Source organism: Bos javanicus, chromosome 20 (genome assembly GCF_032452875.1).
Source record: "Bos javanicus breed banteng chromosome 20, ARS-OSU_banteng_1.0, whole genome shotgun sequence".
Classification (NCBI taxonomy): Eukaryota; Metazoa; Chordata; class Mammalia; order Artiodactyla; family Bovidae; genus Bos; species Bos javanicus.
Genome location: NC_083887.1, coordinates 49,681,250 through 49,701,983, shown reverse-complemented (window position 1 = coordinate 49,701,983; position 20,734 = coordinate 49,681,250).

Below are 20,734 nucleotides of genomic sequence, written 5' to 3'. Positions count from 1 at the left end.
ATCTGCTTTTAATTTTTTTTTTATTTTTAGTAATGGTACTTTGCTCTGTTGGGTTAAAAATATTGTGACACTTTCTTCTACAAAAATTACTATTCACTGCTCCTAAATATTTTTTGCTTTCTGTTGTGTATTTAAAAAATTCAGTCTTAAAATTAATATTCAAAGACATATTGCAGACTGTGAGGCAATAGTTTCTGTTCTGTCTTGCAAAAATATATGCTGCATTTTGGGCTTTAAAGGTGTGAAAATAAAAATAGTCTAAAATCTTCTCTAAGAAGTGAATATGTAGCAAGTAATAGTCTTGAAGTTAAATAGATATTTTCTAACCATCATGTAAACATTGTTGTTTGTGATGGAAAGTCTTTTTCCAACTTTCAAACGTAAAAAGAAAACAATATTCTCTGATAATAATTTATTGCTATTTCCTTCCATGTTTCAAAGCATTTTCGGAAAGTAGTCCCTTTCTTCCTCTCTTTTTGCTAAACTGCAAAATAACTCCCAGAAAAACAAAATAAATGCCAATTACCCAACATTATCAGTGGTCTAGAACCCTAAGCCTACTAAATAAAGTGTTTTTTCTCTGGCTATGCTGATCCTAGTCTAATTATAAATACATACATACATTTATACACACACTTACATACATATATACGTACACATATACATAATGTTTTAGTCATTATTCCCAAAATATTGTATTAAAGAAACATCATCCTCATCTTTATAGGAGGAAAAACCCCTTAAAATATCCCCTTAAAATGGATTTAATATATTTTGAGATGAAAAGTGTCCTTAAGTTTCAGGCATGATCTGCATGGGAATCTACTCACTGTTACTGAAATTTCATAATAATAGACTATGAGATTTAGTATATCACACTTCTTTCTTGTAAAATATAAAATGAAATTGTACAATATAAATGAGAAATATCAGATTTCATTGGTTATAAAGCTTTGCTTGTATAAGGCAATACTAATGTTAACTTTAAAAATAACAATAAAGTATTCAGATGGAGGAAAATCTGTGGGAGAGGAAGATGATACATAAAACATTATTCTCTTTTCTTCAAATGATTCTTCAATATAAGAAAATTATTTTCTGAGACATTTTTTAATAGACCTGTGCACCTACTTTTAAGAAATGCTATTTGCTTGTTATTGGGTAGATTTTAGAAGACACCAAGCTTATATTAATCTTAAACCTAACTTTTTAATCTAAGAACACCAGCATCACAAAACAAATGTGGCTTCTTGTTTACTAATTTCAAGAAATGACCCTCCTCATACAGTGAGCACGTTATGGCTGCATATATTTCTATGTACAAGTGCAAAAGGAGGAGAAAACATTCAAACTTTTGAAACACAAGCAGTAGCAACAAAAGCTTTGGCTACTTCTACTCTCAGGTATATGGATTATGAGCTGCAGCATGTCATTTGAAACACACTGTGTGATTTCTTAGGGCCATCATGGCTTGTAACTACCAGAAAGTTAATGTTCCAATTTCCTGTGGTTTAAAACCACCTTAAAGTTGTCAGATATCAAATGGTTCACCTGATTCAGTGAGTTACTGGCATTTAAAACCTTCACTGTGAGTTCAAAACTAGTCTTGTACTTAACATTGATGTCTTTTTAAAATTTTACTCTGAATTGAACACCACAAGAAGCAACTAATCTCGCTATTTAATAGTTAATTTATTTCTATCTATTACACCAGGAATGCAAGTTAAATTTGTCTTGTGAAGGCTGTACATCCATTAAAAATTTTATAAAGTGCAAATGTCTAATAGCGGCTGATGATGACAAGCGCATTATTGCACTGCTGGTCAGAGAAATTACAAAACAGGATTTCATACATGAGTTCTGTGTGAGCTGCTTAGAGATTCAGATATCTCTGCTTGATGCGTCTGCAGTGCAGAATTTTCTCTGTCCAAAACTACAGAGCGCTAATGTGTGAACTTAAGATTTTTAATGAAAAAGTATTTGGGAGGCTCCAGCTTCCATGAGAAAGAGTTCAAAGACCTCACTTATTGATCAGAGCAATTGTCAGTACTGGTGACTCGACCAATACTCGTGATAAACATGGGCTTCCCTGATGTTTCAGTGGTAAAGAATTTGACTACCAATGCATGAGACATGGGTTCAATCTCTAGGCCAGGAAGATCCCTCAGAGTAGGAAATGGCACCGCACTCCAGTATTCCTGCCAGGAAAATTCTGTGGACAGAGGAGCCTGTGGGTTACACTCTATGGGGTCAAAAAGAGTCTGACATGAGTAAGTGACTGAGCACAACATAGCTATAATAATTCGATATTTCCTTACTAACATGTCAGGCATTATGCAGCCTAAAAACATTATCTCATTCAATTCTTCATGCAGTTCTATAGATAGGTTTTATTATGTTATCACTTTATAGATAAGGAAAATAAGGCTTAAAAATTAAGTAGCATTCCAGTGATCACACATCTGATAAATTGTGGTTTCGTATTACAGTTACACTTTGTTTCCTCTAAAATAAATTGACTGTGCTTGCTGTACTTCTCAGAACACCATATTAAGATCTAATCTATTTATCTATTTTATTAATTACCAGACAGACTTCTATAGCATGTATCTTCAAACACAGCAAGTGACTTAGTCATAAAAGATTTAAGGCTATTTTTATATTGGAGTAAAACTCAGTAATAAAATATTATATAGAAAAAAGCTTGGATTTAAACATTACAAAGTTGAATGAACAGAATACCTGAATATGTATAGTAGAATGTTTAGGTAGAATGTGTAAATACATCAACTACCCTATTTTTTTTTAGTCTACCCTGAATTTGAAACATATATGCACTCGGATGGACATTTATAATTTCTTCCACACTTATTGTACCTCTAATATGTTATAATCATATTCTGTGATTTTTTGATACATTTGAGGCATAAATATCATATAATAAAAATTTAGACCACTTAAGAATGTTACAGCATCCTAGAGAGGATAGGTTTCATATACACTCTACAGAAACCACATGTGTAGCAATTATCTTTAGATCTATATTTATATTTATAGATCATGCAAATTATCTGAACTGAATGAGTCTTTCAAAAATCATATACTGAACTGTTACTGCCCAAGGTGATGGTGTTAGAAAGTGGAGCCGTTGGGGGTTAATGAGGTCATGAGGATGGAGGCTTCATGAATGGAATTGTAAAAGACACCCCAGAGAGCTCCCTCACCCCTTCCCTATGTGAGGATACGATAAGAAAAGGGCAGCATGTAACCAGAAAGAGGGCATTCACCAGAAACTGACCACACTGGTAGCTGGAGTTTGCACTTTAAGCCTCCAGAATTATGAGAAACAGATTTCTGCTCTTTACAAGTTATCCAGACAATGGTACTTTGCACCCAGAATGGCCAAAGTTGATGTCTATGTATATACAGATATACTACTTCCACAGTAACCTATTTACTGAGTTTCAGTTCAAGACATGCAACCCCATGGAATATACATTCCTTGGGATTTTCCAGGCCAGAATACTGGAGTGGGTAACGTTTCCCTTCTCCAGGTGATCTTCCCAACCCAGGGATAAAACCTAGGTGTCCCGCATTGCAGGCACATTCTTTACCAGCTGAGCTACAAAGGAAGCCCAAGACATCTGCTAGTGACACATTATTTACAGTTAAATCACATGATTCAACTTGGTTCAACCATATTCTGTCTTTTCCTTCTGGGAATTTTGAGTTGATCTTGGCATGAATGGGAAGCATTTGAAGATGAGCCAGTACCTAGAAGAATACAGACATGAATTTCTTTCTCACAGAGTTTTTAATGTCCTTTCTGAAGAGTGTATTTAATAAAATGCATCTATATTATTTGAAGGCTTTCCTATTCTCTATCATTCCACTACTTTCTTTTCTTTTCTGGAAGCCATATTTTCTGCTATTTAAACCCCAAATATTCCACTGACACAACATACCATAGAACACAATTTTACTGTTTTCACTTAAATATTCCTCAAAGTCCTTTAATTAACATTTATTAAACACTCATATAGGCAAAACTACCAAACAGAAATCCATTAATTAAATCCATTAATTGAGCTTAAATCCATTCATTGAGAGTAAGACCTGAGACTAAAATGAAAGAAGCTTATACCAACAAACATGTTAATTAGGTTAACAGACAATTACTAAGCCCCTATTTTGTGCCAGTTGTATATTTAAGCTATACTTTTGTGATAAAGCAATTTATTTATAGAACAGATACTTTGCATTAAGGGATGTTCTGGAGATCAATGATTATGAAGTTAGTTTATGCAGGTATAAATTTAGTAAGCTTTCAGTTAAAAAATACATTATTTCAACAGGTATTCATTAATTATCTATTGTATAGCCCAGAATTTTAAATGTAGCTTATGAGAAAAGCAGACTGCAACTCATTTATTAAAGTATGCATTTAGTGTTTTGTGGAAAAGAACATTTCTTCCATAATTCTATATAATGTATACCACAGCAAAGTATAGAAACCGTATATCTATTACTTTTTATCTCTATAATTATATACACTTTGACTTTGTTGTTTTACATGCTCAGAGCTAAAGGGAAGTGAGGTCTGCTTGCAGCATTGAGACAAATCTTAAAGTGGGAGCAAATAAAAAGCAGCATGCACAGTTAAACAAACCTCATTTTGAGGTTATCATGGTACTTCCCTGTCCCTGAAGTCCTGAAATGCACACTTCTAGGGGGAAGGGAATGCAAGGCAGCCACCAGGCACCACTTTTCCATTCAAGGATTTGCTCTGAGGAAGATGGGAAGCTGAGAAGCTGAGCAATAACCTTAAGTTGAGAGACTGACACACTTAGCAGAGTGTTAGAAGTCGCCCAGGGGTGAGGAGAGGGTACAAAGTAGAACTCAAGGCCAACCCGGGAGGAGGGTGCAGGATTACACATCAAAGTAGAGGCTGGGACACTGAACCGGAAATAGGCCCGCACTCATGGTTATTAAAACCGACTTTAGACCAAGGTAGTCTCACTTCAGGTTATCCACTACTGCTTAATTCTCTCAGAGCAGACATTTTTGGAGAAAAGTAAATCAGAGTGTTAAACTGTCATGCAATGTTTCACACATAATTTCTGGATCTTATGCAAAAATAATCAGGCATGCAAAAAGAAAATAACTAAAAGGAAACCAAAAGGGAGGGAAAAAAAACAGAAAAAGAAATATCATAGTAAAACTGCCAAAAACCAAGACAAAGCAGAAAATTATAAAGGCAGCCAGAAAATAATTTAAAAGAAGCCAGAAAAAAAGGTGTATTGGCTTCAAAGATAGACTTGCCAAAGAAACAATGGTAGCCAGCAGACAATGGACTGACATCTTTGAAATGCCGACCTAGAATTCAATACTCTGTGAAAATATTATTCATAAACGAAGACAAAGTAAATTTTCAGAAAGACACAATTGGGAGAATGCAGCTGTGTATGACTGTGATTAAAAGAAATGCTACTGGAATATTTTCTTGTACTGAAAACACTCAAAGAAAGACCATGGAGATAAAGGAGAAATGTCATAAGTAAATATGAAGGTAGATCAAATGAATATTAGCTAAAGAAGTATTTATGTTTTGTGTAACTTTATATATACTATTTATGCATATAATACATTAAATACATATACATATGTGTATCAAGAGAGAAAAAAGATTAAAGTGTATGTACATAATAAAACAAAAGGTATGGGGAAATAATTGGATACAAATTAATCTACCAATTCTAAGAATCTTACATTTTTATGGTGTGGAAACATTCTAATTTCATTTTATGTTTAATGAGTCAAGGGTAACTAAAATTTTAGATGAACAATAAATTAAAATAAAATAATAACTCAAATTATTAACATTTATTTTTATTATATGCCATGGTAGCACTTGTGATTTTATTATCTTGATTTCTTTTTCATTCTCTACCTTTTACAATGTTCATCATTTTCCCACATTGCTTATTCCAGAATATTCTGATTCTAGAATTATCTGACACTGATGTAAAAGTTGACATTTCTTTTTAGACTTCTACAATGATATGTTTCATAAGAAACCCCACATTTCAATGGCTTACAAAAATAAGTATTTATTTTTCGTACTTACAGGTAAATAGTGGCTTAAGGTGTACCTCACAAGTCAGTCATTCTGCAATTTACAGCAACGTGGGTTACAGTCTTTTCAAGGTACATGGCAGAAAGGTAAAAGCTGAAAGCGTAAAATTAGAGCTACAAAAGCACAGTGTAAGTAGAGGCACCTGTCACATCTCCTAACATCTTATTATTTGCCACACTAAGCATGTGGCCATGCCCTCTTCAATGTGGTTCTGCTTTAAGATCTGCATTATCTTCAGGAGGCACTTTAAAGTCCCAGGGAAAGGATGCAAATATATAATGTTATTTTAAAAAGGGAGTAGTTGATTCGGTTTGCTATACAGCAGAAACTAACACAACATTGTAAAGCAACTCTACTCCAATAAAAATTAATGAAAAAAGAAAGGAGCAAAGAGACAATAATACAATCTATCATACAGTTCAAACTCGCATGTACACTTGATTCCTTGTTACTTTATTGAGAAATCATACCCAGGATTTCACAGTCTAGGTACTATAATTCAATATATTCAAGTAGTTAGCATTTTATCCTCCATTAAAGCCACATACCATTTTACCACAGCTGTTTTCTTGTTTTCCTTGCCCGTTAATATATGCTTGTTTAGGACAAGCTCTCAACATATGTATAGGTGTATAATTTATATATAAATTTGTAAAAGGTGCATACATTCAAAAACTGAGTTGAATATGTGACTCACAATAAGTATTAATTTAATATTTGCTGAAGGAATGAATGTAAAAATCCTGGGTTTCTACCTCAATATGGACATCTGTAGAAACCTGCACTCTAATGTAACATTTTCCTTTTCTTAACTTACAGAAATATCTATACTATGAGACACATTTGCTATCTTAAATTTAGGGGAAAACACTGAAAGTCTGAGCAGGCAATCCAAACATATAAAATAAAAAACATAATATCCAAAATTAGGAAGATATAGATTTTCTTATAATGAATTATCTTATTATACTTATCATAGCTTATAGGGATAGTTGAAGAAAATTATAGTATACTATTATGGACATACAGGCTTCCCAGGTCGTGCAGTAGTAAAGAATCGCCTGCCAATGCAGGAGACACAAGACATGTGGGTTCAATCCCTGCCTTGGAAAGATTCCCTGGAGCAGGAAATACCCCACTCCAATATTCTTGCCTGGAAAATTCCATGGGGAGAGGAGACTGGTAGACTACTGTCCTTGGGGCCATAAAGAGTCAGACATGACTGAGTGACTGAGCACACACACACACAGAAAGTAAATAGTTAAGAAACAAATAGTTAACGTTTTAACGTGTGTCTTTAAATACTTTTTCATAATGACTGAATGAAGTTCACAAAAGAAGACTGGAGAAGGAAATGGCAACCCACTCCAGTATTTTCGCTTGGCAAATCCCATGAACAGAGAATTGTGAGCTACAGACCATGGGGTTGCAGAGTCAGAAACAACTGAACAACTAAGCGCACACACACACACACACACACACACACACACACACACGTCATGTACGTATAGTTTCCCTGCATTACAAATAAAAGCCTAAAAGCTCTCAGTAGAAGACTAACAATATAAAGTAATAAAATTAACATGTCTGCAGATAGAAAAGTAAAAATTTTGAAAATTGTTTTAGCATATCTATGAACCCAGAATTTTTTAATTGATTAAGAAGTGAAATTCTTTGCAAATGAAACTTTATTTACCACAATAATCTAATCCTGTACATTGCATTTTTTACGTAAAATATTTTCTTTATCTTTTAGCTTATTTTCTTCTGTTGTCATTACCATTTGACCCAGAGAGTACCTAGATACATGTGTACATACAATTGATTGTTTCTCTCAAAGATCTATATGCTTTAAGAAGTGAAGTCTGTGTCAACTTTCAATAATTTATTTCTTTATATTTGAGTAACTTTCAAATTTAATAATTGTCTTGAAAACATGGTGAATATAAACAAAATCAAATCAGATCAGATCAGTCGCTCAGTCGTGTCTGACTCTTTGCGACCCCATGAATCGCAGCACGCCAGGCCTCCCTGTCCATCACCAACTCCCAGAGTTCACTCAGACTCACATCCGTCAAGTCAGTGATGCCATCCAGCCATCTCATCCTCTGTCAACCCCTTCTCCTCCTGCCCCCAATCCCTCCCAGCATCAGAGTCTTTTCCAATGAGTCAACTCTTCGCATGAGGTGGCCAAAGTACTGGAGTTTCAGCTTTAGCATCATTCCTTCCAAAGAAATCCCAGGGCTGATCTTCAGAATGGACTGGTTGGATCTCCTTGCATCATATTTCCTTTAGGAATGTATAGACCCTTCGGTTTATATTTATATACTTATGAGATTGATAATTAACATCTAACTCTTATGCTATTAGGCTCTCCTTTAGACTCCTACTCTCATTAGAGCAGGGAATACTTATGTTTGGTGCATCCTTAAAGACTAGCACTGAGAAAGGGGCATAGCAGGGACCCAATAAATATTTCAAAGAGGATTACATTTGGCTGCTTTTCCAACATGAATTTTAAAAATCCCTGAAATTACATATTGGGAATTCTTAGGTGTCAAATGAATTTTATAATTCATAGAATTAACAACATAAAACTATTACACATACCTTCCTTACCTATTTTCATTTTATTAAAAATTTGAATATATTTTTGAATTTTTACCACATGCATATTTTGTTGCAGCTGCCAATAGTGTGGCAGATCATTTTTGAGTTTGGTGGTAGTGAGGTCACTGAATGACCAATCAGAATAGTCCTGAACTTGACACCATAATTACAGAAATCAGATCTGAATAAGAGCAAACAGATATTTTTAACACATATAACTAGCAAAAGCTGAGCTTTCATGATTCATAAATAGCTCTTCAAATTGATTAGAACAGTAAAAACTGTCTAACACAAAATGAGAAAGGAGTGTGAAAAATAAGTTTATATACATGGAAACCTGAAATTTTAATAAACACATAAAAATTTTTCATCCGTAATCATCAAAATGTCAACTAAATGAGATGTCATCCCGTATCAGATACACAAAAACTTCAAGTCAGTCAAAAGAATATCTTTGTGAGCTGTAGCAATGTCAACTCTCAAATACTGATTGAAGCATAAATGTATATAATTTTGGTGACCATCAGCAATATGTAGTAAAGATGAATTTCTGCAGAATTTTTATATAGAAAATCCACATATATATATATATATAAACATGGATTTCTGATATTCAAATCGTCCATGTATCAAATTCTGCAATAATTAAAATGTGGAAAAAACTTAAAATTCATCACCTACAGAATTGAAGAGTGTGTTGAACTTTTTATACAAAGGTGACATAAAGCCATTCAAAGGAATAAACAAAAGCTCTTTATATGAACATGGATACATAAAACATGATAAAGAGAGAAAGGAAATTTATCAATGAACACACTTTTTATATCAAGTTGAAACTTTTTTTGTGGATAAGCTCACATAAATGATCTATATTAAAACACTCATGAAAACCATACATCAGACACTGAGAATCGTTCTTGAGTTCTGTGTTCTATGAGAGGTGAAAGGCATTGGAAAGAATAGGAGAAGTCTACTGTCTCTACAGTTGTTCCACAATCAGTTGAATAATCAGTAGTACATATGTTGAGAGCTTCAATTCAATAAAGTTATGTTGGGTAGTCAGTATTACATACTTTTGTCAGATAATTTGAATAATAATCCTTTCCCGATTTGGAACCAGTCTGTTGTTCCAGGTCCAGTTCTAACTGTTGCTTCTTGACAGGCATACAGATTTCTCAGGAGAAATAGAGGGAATAGAGGAAAGAAATAGAGGATAACAATAGAATGGGAAAGACTAGAGATCTCTTCAAGAAAATTAGAGATACCAAGGGAACATTTCATACAAAGGTGGGCACAATAAAGGAACAACATGCTATGGATCTAACAGAAGCAGAAGATATTAAGAAGAAGTGGCAAAAATACACAGAACTATACAAAAAAGATCTCATGACCTAGATAACCATGATGGTGTGATCATTCATCTAGAGCCAGACATCCTGGACTAAGAAGTCAAGTGGGCGTTAAGAAGCATCACTATGAACAAAGCTAGTGGAGGTGATGGAATTCCAGTTGGGCTATTTCAAATCCTAAAAGATGATACTGTGAAAGTGCTGCACTCAATATGCCAGCAAGTTTGTAAAACTCAGCAGTGGTCACAAGATTGGAAAAAGTCAGCTTTCATTCCAATCCCAAAGAAAGGCAATGCCAAAGAATGTTCAGACTACCACACTATTGCACTCATCTCACACACGCTAGCAAAGTAATGCTCAAAATTCTCCAAGCCAGGCTTCAACAGTACGTGAACTATGAACTTCCAGATGTTCAAGCTTGTTTTAGAAAAGGCAGAGGAACCAGAGATCAAATTGCCATCTGTTAGATCATTGAAAAAGCAAGAGAGTTCCAGAAAAACATCTACTTCTGCTTTATTGACTATGCAACCACCTTTGACTGTATGTATCACAGCAAACTGTGAGAAAACATCCATACACGACTACTGGAAAAAACATAGCTTTGACTATATGGACCTTTGCCAGCAAAGTGATATCTCTGATTATAACCATATAATACCATCACACCCACAATCACCACCATCACAGCAACAAACAACAGCAACAAAGGTTTCAATAATTTCAAGATAAAAGCTACAAGAAATTTTAAAATGCAGCCCCAGGACCCATAAGTCGGGTTCGAGGGGTGGAGCGAGGTCAACAACACAGAAACCTCTTGGCCTCAACAGTATGAAATGAAAAGCAGTGACAGGGGAGGATGGAGAAGATGGTAAAACTCCGACGCTGGTGCTCCATAGTGCGGGCTACAAGCACAGAAATTCCCAGTGAGCCCCGACAGCTAACTGAAGATTGTATCTTCATTTCATCCTTCTTGCCACCAGCTGAATAGTTCCCAGTTCCCTTTTCTGCCTGTGCTTTCTAGTTCTAATCTCTGTCTCCCTTTGTCTTTCTTTCCCAAGACTTCAATATTGTCTATCCTCTATCAACTGAACTTTAATAGGAACTTATAATTCATGTACAAGACTTATTATCCTCTCTCCAACTACAATTTTCAAGAATTTAAAGCAACTATTTCATTACCTTTATGTGGCAGAGTAAAAACATTCATAATCTATCAATCCTTATATTTTCATGTTGTATAGCATTATAAATTGTATTTATTCATATCTATAATTCAATAATTAGCAGATTTTCACTTTTGCTACTGAGAATTTGGAAATGTTATATTAGTTTTTTGTGTTTGAGCAATATTAAATATAAACATGTTTCCTTTTAATTTCTTAGCTCAGTGCTTAACAAAAGTGCCCCATGGTGTTTCGAGAGTGTTTTGACTTTTAACCTTCCCACTAGCTGTATAAGTGGTTGATCAGAAACGTCTGCTGTTTACTTGAGACTTGTAATTTTATAATGAGGTTTCTTGGACCTCATGCTAGAGTGTATAAATCAGAATCTTTGAAGAATACATTTTCTTTTGCTGCATTTTAAAGCAGCATCCTCAAAGATCCCCGTGCACACTGAGGTGTGAGACAATTGTTTTAAGTCTTGAATTTAAATTTTTATTATATCCTATTTATACCTTCAAAATTATATTCACAAACTTGTATTGATTATTCACCTTGCCAGTCTGCCACATTCACTGAGATAGTCACATAATTTGCTATTACTAGGACTATAAATGTAATTTTCTCAACATTTTGAAGAGATAATATTTTCAAGCAGATTGCTCTTTCCTGGGCTTCCTCAATTTTCATAATATTCTTATTATACTAAGGTGGCAAGAATTTCAAATAGCTTTTCAAATGTGACTTCAATTACTTGTCACCTATGTGGCTTTCAGTAACTTTTCAACAAAGTAGATTTACTGTTGCACTTTTTAAAAATCTGTCATCAAATTAGTTTGATTATATTTATTGTTTTTTTAAAGAAAATAAAGAGGACAATGGCCTTTAACTAGTATTATGTCAATACTACTTTATACATACAATTCCTAAACAGCCTATTAGAATCATAGCAGAGAAGATGCAGTATTTAGGAAATAATTTCTCTAAATAGCTTGCAAAAAGAGCAAGGGAAATTGTAAAATAATACACAAACATTAACTCTATCGTACTGTGTGTGTATGTGTTTTAATTATTTGTACAAATCTTTTAAATATTCAGAAGGTAATAACAAAGTGCTATGACAATAACTAACAAAAATATACAAAGCTTCTACCAAATGAAAAATATTTAAGTATTAAAAAGTATCTATTTTTTCAGTATTGAAATATATATATATATATATATATATTAAGTTTATATGAATTTCACAGTTATTCTCTTCAGGTAATACAATAATTTTGTTTCTGAGCATATAATATCAATATACCAAATGATATTTCAAATTTGAATTCCTAAAGAAGTCATTTAAAGTTTGTGTCCTTGTGGTAGTCAGGTGAGGTACATTTTGCTTCACTGGTCCATCCTTGGCTAGAGTGCCCATCTTGGTATTAAATCCCTTCTCTTCTCTAATTACACACTTTACCATGCTTCTCATCCACTTACAATTAAAACATGATCCAGATAACACTCTTTTGTTTAAAGTCATTCCAATAATTTTCACACATGCCCAGAATAACATAAAATGGACTCCTTGTCTCAGTTTAAAAATTCCCACATGAATCTAAAAATCACTGACTTCCTTCACCATCTTTCACTTGTTACTTCCTACTTCATTATTAGCATCCCATCTAATGATTTTTACTGCTGTCATTGCTCAGTGACTAATTTATGTCCAACTCTTTGAGACCCCATGGACTCCAGCTTGCCAGGCTTCCCTGTCCTCTACCATCTCCAGGAGTCTGGTCAAATTCATATCCCTTGACTTGGAAATGCTATTGAATCATCTCATCCTATGCTGCCCCTTCTTCCCTTTTCCTGCAATCTTTCCCAGCAATTCAAGGAACCCTCAAGTGTCTTCACCAGTACCATGGTTTAAAAGCATCATTTCTTTGGCTTCAACCTTCTTTTTGGTCCAACTTTCACATCTGCACATGACTACTGGAAAAAAATATAGATTTGACTATACAGACCTTTGTTGACAAAGTGATGTTCCTGTTTTTAATACAAGTCTAGTTTTGTCATGAATCTTCTGCAAGGAGCAAGGGTCTTTTAATTTTGTGGCTGCAGTCACCATCCACGAACCCAGGAAAATAAAATATGTCACTGCTTCCACTTTTTTCCACTTCTATCTGCCATGAAGTGATGGAACCGGATGCCACGATCTTAGTTTTTTTTTTTTTAATGTTGAGTTTCAAGCCACCATTTTCACTCTCCTCTTTCACCCTTATCAAGAGGCTTTTTAGTTCCTCTTCACTTATGACATTAGAGTGATATCATCTGCATATCTGAGGTTATTGATATTTCTCCCCACAATCTTAATTCCAGCTTGTGATTTATCCAGCCTGACAATTCACATAATGTACTCTACATATAAGTTAAATAGCAAGGTAACATTATACAGTTTTTATGTACTCCTTTTCCAATTTGGAATCAGTCCCTTGTTCCATGTCCAGTTCTAACTGTTTCTCCTTCACCTACATACAAGTTTCTCAGTAGGCAGGTAAAATTGTCTGGTATTCCCATTTGTCTGAGAATTTTCCACGGTTTGTTGTGATCTACACAGTCAAAGGCTTTAGCATAGTCAATGAAACAGAAGTAGGTGTTTTTCTGGAATTCTCTTACTTTTTCTATGATCCAACAGATGTTGGCAATTTGATCTCTGATTCCTTTGCCTTTTCTAAATCCAGCTTGAACATCTAGAAGTTCTCAATTCACATAGCTTTGAAATGTAGCTTGGAGAATGTTCAGCATTACCTTGTTAGCATGTGAATCTATAAGCCTATCACTACAGAAAGTAAGATCTATTTAAAAAGGAAAAAACAAAAACAAAAACATTCCACCTGTCTCCTTGACCTTCATATTCCTGGACCCTTCAATAATGTAGGATTAATAAAGATTCTGAATAAATAAATGATTATTTAGATTTCTATTCTCACCTCAAATTTTCATAGTCATAATATAAATATTTATAAGCACAGACATGTATATATTAATTGAACTATCAATAGATACACAGGTTTGTTTAGAAATTGATCCATTTCAATGCCAAAAAGCATGAATTGCTTTTGTGGGTAGATCAGTATTATAAAGAATCTTTAGAAGTCAGAACACACAGGAGGTTAGTGTGGTAGGACAAATTTCTAAATGGTTCTTTCAAAGATCCCCTATCCTAATCCCCATAATGTGCGAATGTGGTATTACTCCTATGATCATGTTTTTAATGTTATATTACATAGCCCATCATAAAAGAGGAAGATATGCAGGGTTGGCCCATTGTCATAATCTGAGCCCTTAAGAATAGTAACTTTCTTCTGGTAGGGGCAGAAGACAGTATTAGAGAAACTGGAAACACAAGAGAATTTCCAGGTACCATTACTGGGTACGAAGATGGAGGGGGGCAATTCAGTGAATATGGGTGATCTCTCAAAGTTGAGAACAACCACTGCTGATATCCTAAGAGGCAATGGGGGCCTCGGTCCTAAATCTCACAAAGCATCGTTCTGCCAACCACCTGTGTGAGTGTGGAAGCTGATTCTCACTCAGAGCTCTCAGAAAGAACATGATGTAGCCAACCCACTACTTTAGCCTTGTGAGACCCTAGACTGAGGACCCAGTCAAATCTACTCAGACTTGTGAATTAGAGAAATGTCAGAAGAAAGATAGATGTTTTCTAAGTGACTAGAACTGCTCCTTGGAATAGACCACTAGAAAATAATACAGTCAAATCTAAGGAAGAAACCACTCTCCAGGAGAATCAGCTTGGTTGGCAGTTGTTCATAGAGGATCACGAGGGTGCCTGGGGAAACTATCAGTATTTATCTGGGGCATTGAATATGGAGCATCAAAGATGTTTGGCCTTATTTTCTTTTAAACATTTTTGTTTGGGTATAGCTGGTTTACAATGTTGAGTCAGTTTCTGTTGTACAGGAAAGTTAATCAGGTATACATATACATATATTCACTCTTTTTAGATCCTTTTACCATGCAAGTCATTATAGTTCTTATGAGTTGCTTGTGCTATACAGTAGCCCTGACTATTTATTTTATATATTGTAATGTGTATATGTTAAGCACTGTCTGACTTTATTTTAGCCCCTATTACCATTGCTAAAGCAGGAGATTCCAGATAACACATGGCCTGTTCTTGAGAAACTGATATAAAATTGTGAGATAAAAAGGGAATCTGGGACTTTAAATGGCTGAAAGCTAGCAAGAAAAATAATGTACCTGTATCAAAAGAACAGTTAGTCACACGGATATTCCTCTCATGAACATGGCATACCTCTGCTTTTGTAAATGGAAAACAGACAGTAAGTTGAACAATGTAAGTCAGTGACACATATAAAACCATGAATCAGTAAGGAAGCAATCACCTTAAAAGAGAAGCAGTGATTCCCCCTTTGCATGCTCAGAGAACTAAGATTAAAGGAAACATCAATTGTGTGCTTGTCTTTAATGAATTATATCTTTAGAAGCATACTAAAGAGTATTGCATCCAGGAAAGTGTAACAGGTTGTAAGAAAGATAACTAATTAGAAATAACACATCAGAAATGATTGCCAGGATCAAAGAGGGAAAAAAAAAGACAGCATATAGACTGACAGGCAGACTGTTCTCAGAGACAAGATGAAGCAATGATAATGTGATGCTAAGCCAAATTATGCTAAAACCACAAGATAGCACATAAAAGCAGCAGATGGAGAGAATTTACAGGAGAGCTAGGAAGGAGAGGGGTGAAGTGGGGTGTATTCCCTTGTGAGAGACTGTGGGTGCAGTCTTGGAGACTGTGTGATCAAACTTTGACAATTGCATGGTAGTACCCGCCGTCAGAAGCTTCTCCATGCATGTATCTGGAAAATGCTTCACTTGGCATGGATACAAGTCACTAAGAGCCAGTATCATTCTCCTGAAATACCTTATTTCCCTACAGCTGGAAAAGTTGCAAGGTGAAGTTTCTTTGAAATTCTACAGTGAGGATGAGGAGCGGCTAAATCATTATCACTTCCCAATTAGCCTAGAAAAATTCCTTGGCCACTATGTAATTCTTTTCACAATTATCCTTCACATGATGGGTATTTGGTCACTGCAGAAGGTGCTAGAAGACATCAATGCCTTTCCCTTATTTTTGAGAGGAGTCTTCCTGGGTGGGCATTCTTACCAATGGCCTCCCACACGAATTGATATCTTTTCCATGATGAATGGGCTTCCCAGATGGCTCAGTAGTAAAGAATCCACCCGCCAAAGCAGGAGATGCAGGAGCATGGGTTCAATCCCTGAGTTGGGAAGATCCCCTAGAGTAAGAAATGGCAACCCACTCCAGGATTCTTACCTGGAAAATTCCATGGACAGAGGAGTCTGTCATGCTAGAGTCCTTGGGGCTGCAAAGAGTCAGACATGACTAAGCATACGTACTGTGATGGATATTGGGTATGTTTGATATAAAATTTTGTTTTCTGAAATGTATTTTCAGGTGTCAGGTCAGTCGCTCAGTCATGTCTGACTCTTTGCAAACCCAAGGACTACAGAATGCCAGGCTTCCCTGTCCATCACCAGCTCCCCAAGCTTGCTCGAACTCATGTCCATTGTCAGTGATGCCATCCAACCATTTCATCCTGTGTCATCCCCTTCTCCTCTTGCCTTCAATCTCTCCGAGCATCAGGGTCTTTCCAATGAGTCAGCTCTTTGCATTAGGTGACTGAAGTATTGGAGCTTCAGCTTCAGCATCGGTCCTTCCAATGAATATTCAGGACTGATTTCCTTTAGAATTGAATGGTTTGATATTTTTGCTGTCTACTGCTAAGTCACTTCAGTCATGTCCGACTCTGTGCGACCCCATAGACGGCAGCCCATCAAGCTCCCCTGTCCCTGGGATTCTCCAGGCAAGAACACTGAACTGGGTTGCCATTTCCTTCTCCAATGTATGAAAGTGAAAAGTGAAAGTGAAGGCACTCAGTCGTGTCCTACTCCTAGCGACGCCATGGACTGTAGCCTACCAGGCTCCTCCATCCATGGGATTTTCCAGGCAAGAGTACTGGAGTGGGTTGCCATTGCCTTTTCCTTTTGCTGTCTAAGGGACTCTCAAAAGTCTTCTCCAACAAAACAGTTTTGAAAGCATAAATTTTTCTATATATTTTCAGATATACCCTAGTAAAAACTTTGAGATAGCTGTTTTAGTTTTAACTGTGATGTAATAAAATTTAATGCATTTCCAGTCAACTCAGCTATTAAGTTTGTCATGCATCTATCAATCCCTTTTCTTGCATGAACTAAGTTAACTGAATACTAAAAGGCCCATTGTAGGTAATAGTATCCTGCTAAAGCCTTTTTTTTTTTTTTGGTAATAGCTGAATATCTCTTGTAACAAACATAACTATAACCTGTGAATAAAAATATAATAGAGAGAAGTAAGAATTCAAATTTATCAAATACAGATCTCTGAAAAAATTATTACAGGACATACTCCAGGAAAATAAGATAAAACATGTGAAAGATAGATCAGGGGAATTCATGAAATATAGGGAATGGTTTTGAACAGACCAATTAAATTCAGTTCAGTCACTCAGTCATGTCCAACTCTTTGTGATCCCATGGACTGCAGCATACCAGAATTTTCCTCCATCACCAAATCCCAGAGCTTGCTCAAACTCATGTTCATTGTGTCCATGATGCCATCCAATCATCTCATCCTCTGTCATTCCCTTCTCCTTCTGCCTTCAATCTTTCCCGGCATCGGGATCTTTTCCAATAAGTCAGTTCTTTGCATCACTGGGCCAAACTATTGGAGCTTTAGCTTCAACATCAGTCCTTCCAATGAATATTCAGGACTGATTTCCTTAGAATTGACTGGTTTGATTTCCTTGCAGTCCAAGGGACTCTCAAGAGTCTTCTCCAACACCACAGTTCAAAAGCATAAAATCTTTGGCACTTGGCTTTATTTATAGTCCAAATCTCACATCAATACATGACTACTGGAAAGACCATAGCTTTGAGTAGATGGACCTTTATTGGCAAAGTAATATCTCTGTTTTTTTAATATGTTGTCTAAGTTGGTCAGCTTTTCTTTCAAGGAGTAAGAATCTTTTAATTTCATGACTGTAGTCACCATCTGCAGTGATTTTGGAACCCAAGAAAATAAATTCTGTCACTGTTTCCATTGTTTCTCTATCTATTTTCCATGGAGTGATGGGATGGATGCCATGATCTTAGATTTGGAATGTTGAGTTTTAAGCCAGCTTTTTCACTCTCCTCTTTCACTTTCATCAAGAGGCTCTTTAGTTCCTTTTCACTTTCTGCCATAAGTGTTGTATCATCTGGGTATCTGAGGTTATTGATGTATCTCCTGGCAATTTTGATTCAAGCTTGTGTTTCATTCAGCCTGGCATTTCACATGATGTACTCTGCATATAAGTTGAATAAGCAGGTTGACAATACACAGCCTTGAGGTATTCCTTTCCCAATTTGGAACCAGTCTGTTCTTCCATGTCCAATTCTAACTGTTGCTTCTTGACCTCCATACAGATTTCTCATGAGGCAGGTCAGATGGTCTGGTATTCCCATCTCTTGAAGAATTTTCCACAGTTTGTTAAATATTCCCTTGGTTAAAAATTAAATATTCCCTTGGTATGTCCAATTTTCTTGAAGAGATCTCTAGCCTTTCCCATTCTATTGTTTTCCTCTATTTTTTATTTCTTTCATTGATTACTGAGGAAGACTTTCTTATCTCTCTTTGCTATTCTTTGGAACGCTGAATTCAAGTGGGTATATCTTTCCTTTTCTCCTTTACCTTTAGCTTCTCTTTTTTTCTCAGCTATTTGTAAGGCTTCCTCAGACAACCATTTTGCCTTTTTGGATTTCTTTTTCTTGGGATGTTCTTGATCACTGCCTCCTGTAAATTGCCACGAACCTCTGTCCATAGTTCTTTGGGCATTCTGTTTATCTGATCTAGTCTCTTGAATCCATTTGTCACTTCAACTGTATAATTGTAAGGGATTTGATTTAGGTCATATCTGAATGGTCTAGTGGTTTTCCCTACTTTCATCAATTTAAGTCTGAATTTGCCAATAAGGAGTTCATGATCTGAGCCACAGTCAGCTCCTCGTCTTGTTTTTGCTGACTGTATAGAGCTTGTCCATCTTTGTCTGCAAAGAATATAATCAATCTGATTTTGGTATTGACTATCTGGTGATGTCCATGTGTAGAGTCTTCTCTTGTGCTGTTTGAAGAGGGCGTTTGCTATGACCTGTCCATTCTCTTTGCAGAACTCTGTTAGCCTTTGCCCTGCTTTGTTTTGTACTCCAAGGCCAAAATTGCCTCTTACTCCAGCTATCTCTTGACTTTCTACTTTTGCATTCCAGTCCCTATGATTAAAATGACATATTTTTGGGGTGTTAGTTCTAGAAGGTCCTATAGGTCTTCATTGAACAGTTCAATTTCAGCTTCTTCAGCATTACTTGTTGGGGCATAAACTGGAATTACTGTGATATTGAATAGTTTGCCTTGGAAACGAACAAAGACCATTTTGACCTTTTTTATATTGCATACAAGTACTGCATTTTGGACTCTTGTTGACTATAATGGCTACTCCTTTTCTTCTAAGGGATTCTTGCCCACAGTAGTGTATATAATGGTCATCTGAGTTAAATTCACCCATTCCAATCCATTTTAGTTCACTGATTCCTACAATGTCACTCTTGACATCTCCTATTTGACCATTTCTAATTTACCTTGATTCAGGGACCTAATTTTCCAGGTTCCTATGCAATATTACTGTTTACAGCATCAGATTTTACTTCCATCACCAGTCATATCCACAACTGGGTGTTATTTTTGCTTTGGCTCCATGTTTTCATTCTTTCTGAAGTTATTTCTCCACTCTTCTCTGGTAGGTAGCATATTGGGCACCTACTAATCTGGAGAGTTCATGTTTCAGTGTCATATCTTTTTGCCTTTTCTGGGATTCTCAAGGCAAGAATATTGAAGTGGGTGCATGATTCCCTGGAGAAGGGATAGGTTACTCACTCCAGTATTTTTAGGCTTCCCTGGTAGCTCAGATGGTAAAGAATATACCTCCATTGAGGGAGCTCTAGGTTTGATCACTGGTTGGGAAGATCACCTGGAGAAGGGCATGGCAACCCACTCCATGATTCTTGCCTGGAGAATCCCTATGAACAGAGGAGGCTGGTGGAGTTGCAAAGTGTTGGACGTGACTGAGTGACTAAGCACAAAACAGCATGTATTGTTCAGTGAATTAAAAAACTTCATAAACATACAAATAACATGACTATATTATTGTTAAAATTCTGTAATATATGTGTGTCTGTATGTGTAGATATAGGTGCTTACAAATAGATTCATTGATATAGGGAAAAAATCTAGACATGTATGTAGCAATTTATGATCTATGGATGTCATTGACCATTGCCGGGAGCCGGCATATTGCA